The following is a 4,118-nucleotide window of genomic DNA, read 5'->3' on the forward strand; positions in this document are numbered from 1 at the left end:
CAAGAAGAGTGTCACATCTAAAAATCTCTGTTTTCTGCATTATCCACTTTCTTATTACGCACCAGTCTACCACTGTGCACAGCGCTGTCGGCCGCTGTTTGTTTTTTATTTTTTTAATTTAACTAACTTACAACAAGAAAGTCTAATTTCTGCTGCTGAAGAAATGTAAACTTTTTAAAATTATGCGAAATTGCAAAATGCTTAGCTGTGTCTCTAATTAAACCTCTGTAACTTTGCTCTGCTTCAATTTAATAAAGTTACGTTGAAACCAAGCACACCATTGTTTTTCTTGTGACATTACCAATAAGTTTGATGTGTCACATGACCCTCTTCCTATTGAAAAAACAAAAGTTGTATCCAAGATGGCCGACTTCTAAATGGCCACCATGGTCACCACCCATCTTGAGGAGTTCGCCCCCTCACATATACTAATGTGCCACAAACAGGACTTTAATATCACCAACCATTCCCATGTTATTACGGTGTATCCATATAAATGGCCCACCCTGTGGAATGAAACGGTAAAAGGTAAAGAGTTAATAACATTTTTTTCAGACCACACTTTATTCGTTTTTTTGGTCTTCGTCCTGGTTAGAAATTGAGACAAACAGGATAGAGGTACATTTCCAGGCACTGGAAAATTACACAAGTTCCCATTAATGATGAGAAGGGTTTCTGATAGTTAAGCTTGAACACATGTTGTAAAAAAATCTGTATTTCTCATGCCAAATTCTCTTTGACTCCTACAACTAGTATATATCTACACACCAATACCTGAACACTCCCCGGCACCTTTCTACCAAGCATCCGTGGTTTTTGGAGTGGTGAGGTGTCTGATCAGAGTCCAGAGACAATATCCACCCTGGGCACATCCTTGCTCACCCTGATACCACCCGGTGGCAGAGGACAAAAAAGTATCCCCTGCTAAACCACCAACTCTCAGGTGTTTCACCCTCAGGCGTAACTAAGGTATAGCTATGAATTTAACAGTGTTGTTTTTCAGCCACATAATATTTTAAAACACTTCCATAAACCCTTCATTGCAGTATTTTACATTTGCAATGGCTAGCCATCCTGTTTCACAGAAAATTATCAGCCAACACTGCTTTTCCCCTCGGCTGTACTGACCTTTCAGGTCATTGTTTTGGTTTTCCAGCCTTTTGGATGCAGCAGGCAGCTGTGTTCAACAAAAACTCTCCTGTGAGCTCTCCGCTCAGCACCAAACAGAGCTGCCAGGTCTGTTTGATAAAACCAGCCCCATGGCCAATCAAACTAACCTATAATAAACAATACAATATAACACCCAAAAGGCAGGCACCCGGTGTTGGAGAGTATCACAAAATAGTTTGTTTTCTATCTAAGCCTGCATGCTGGAGTTTGGCTTTTATGATTTTTAGGATATATTGGCAATTTTCATACACAACACGAACTCATGGACAAGAAAAGTTCAACCTGCAGAAATGCTTCAAATGTGGGCCAATTACTCAGAAAACCGCAGACCTCGCAACCATAGCAACCCTGGCACCAACAAAGTCAGTAACTAGCTGGTGAAAAAGGAAGCATATAGCAGCTACTGTAAAGAGCTGAAAGGAGCACTCTTGCCAGAAATTCAAAATGTAAATGTTGCCTTACACATTTCTCAGAGATAAAAATGTACATGTGATTTGGCACATGACTGTAAACACTGTTTATATGTCAGTGATGCTTTTCCAGTTTAGATAGATTCATGCATTTCTTTTCTGCAAACCCCCCCCCCCAAAATACTCTGAATCGGGTGCCAAACATAAGGCCCAGGGACCAGAATCAGCCTGGCAAAGATTCCAATCTGGTCCTATGGAAGGTTTTAGAAAATATAAAGGAAGACATTGCTCTTGGATTTGTAACTGTATTTTCACAAGGTTTACAGTTTTTTTTTCTACTGATCAAGACCTCCCCCACTGGCCATTAACACAATTTCATTTTAGATTTCAGTCAGTTTACCTCTTGCAATTTAAACCCAAAGAGTCATGCTTATAGATTTCTTTCATTTACTACAGCAGCATGTTAGAAAAACTGAAACATGATGTTGAAATTGTGCTTCTTCATCTTCTATTATTACATTTATATATTTATATATCAATATTATATAGTAAGATTTAATAGATTCAATGTTTAGTTCAACATCTTTTCATTGGCAAAAAGCGTTTCAGTCTAGCCCACATAAGATGAAAGTGGGCTGTATGTGGCCCGCAATGTAAAATGAGTTTTATATCCCCGCTCGAAAGTTTTTAAATGACTAGCTTGATAGGGCTGTGGGAGGTTCCTGACCAGATTTCAATTAATCAAACACATCTATCTGATTAATATACTCATTTTCCTCAAATCAAACAATACACAGCACATAAATCAATTTTTATTTACCAAATATCTGATTTACATGTTTATATGAACACTGCCTGTATATATTAGGAGGGCAGGGTTCTTAGTCTGGAGGATATTTTGTAATCAATTGAATTTGACAACGTCATTTCTGCTGACATACAGTAAGTAAACCAAAGAAATATGAATTTTCCAATGAAGAATTTGAATAATTTTAATGGCATTAAAGTATATTGAGGGGGGGTTAAAGAAAACTTTAAATTACACCGTATTTCACTTTAACATGGTGCTTTAAGCGGTTTATTTTAAGGTTAGACTTTCTGTATGACTCATTACAAAAATCTAGCACTTTGACTGACAGCTTTAAGTGACAGCTGACAACCAGGAAACTAAACACTCAGACAAGAGACAGAGGTTAAAACACTACTGCAGACATCTAACGGGGGAGAAAGATGTCCAGGGGGGACTGGTGAGCGCGCATGTTAGCAGATGTCACGTGGATTGATAAAAACAAAAGATTGAGTTGTAAACAATGGTGGCGACTGCAGCACAGCTATTTTTTTTTTAGACCCTATTAATCCTCTAAGGGGATGCAAATGCTTTTTTTGTGTGTGTTTATGTTAACTCTGTTTATCCACAATGGCAGTGGGAAAATCACTGCAGTGATAAGTTAATTATTCAGCAACGACTCGGTCCTTCTCTCCCTCTGACACTCTGTTCCTTCCACTTCTACTTCTTCAATAAAACCAGCGCGAGCACGCACGCACGCACACACACACAAATCCTCCCACGCAAGCTCGAGATGATGTCACACACAAAAAGCTGATGATACCGAATACGCTGTGTATACCCACATGCTCGCATTCAAAGGTTTAAGCTATCATGCACAGCGCATTAGTACAAACGCACACACTCGCCCAGGTGCGAACATCTCCAGGCAGTGTGCCAGTCAGGCCGGCAGGCTGCCAGTATACCAGACAGAGGGTCTGTTGTGTTGTAAATGTCAGATGTCCCGCTGTTTGTGCCAGCATGCATCTCCCTGCTAAGCACTCATTTAAACACACTTAATACACAGCGTGTGGGGCTGAGGGAGCCGGAAGGAAGAAGTAAAGATGGAGCGGGAATACTGAGAAGTAGTGTGAGTTTGGATCAAGCCTGCTTGTTCAGTAAAACCCTAAAAATCAAGCTTCTGTCCTACACAGCCTTTCTTTGTTGTTGTAATATGCCCATTTTTCCCCACAGGGATCATTAGCCTTTCATGTCGCTTCACTGTATCAGATATTTCAGCTGAGAGTTATTCAGAGTTCATGAACTACTCGTAAAGGTAAAAGGCTTCAAAAAAAACCTGGAGAGATAAGGAGGATCTTCAGAAATGTATGATAAGGAGATGAAGAAAGAGGCAGAAACTGAGCAGAGTATTTCGAACTGCCAGGAGAGCCGGTCTCTCTAGTGACGGCTCATTCACTGCGTTCCCAAGGTAACCAGTGAAAGTATTCGCTCAGAACAATGGCAATATCACTAGCCTGTAATTTGTGTGTTTGTGTGTTGCTTTACTCTACATCATGTATGTTAAATAAGAATTGTGATGATGATATCATTCTTTGACTCTGTGCACACCGACACTACATTATAATGCAAATTAGGAGTCAAAACATCATCATCATGCAGTTAGAGTTAGTTAATTCACTGCATATGTGTGTGTGTGTGTGTGTGTGTGTGTGTGTGTGTGTGTGTGTGTGTGTGTGTGTGTGTGTGTGTGT

At 39.9% G+C, this 4,118-nt stretch overlaps 1 protein-coding gene across 4 annotated transcripts in view; it reads right to left on the minus strand.

The window, feature by feature from the left end:
* anks1b (ankyrin repeat and sterile alpha motif domain containing 1B) overlaps positions 1-4,118 on the minus strand; it is a 167,465-nt gene that overhangs the window by 141,443 nt on the left and 21,904 nt on the right. The gene's annotated exons all lie outside the window — the stretch shown is intronic.

This window comes from Pundamilia nyererei, unplaced genomic scaffold, assembly GCF_000239375.1.
Source record: "Pundamilia nyererei isolate P.nyererei 1_Seehausen unplaced genomic scaffold, PunNye1.0 scaffold00052, whole genome shotgun sequence".
In the NCBI taxonomy this organism is placed as follows: domain Eukaryota; kingdom Metazoa; phylum Chordata; class Actinopteri; order Cichliformes; family Cichlidae; genus Pundamilia; species Pundamilia nyererei.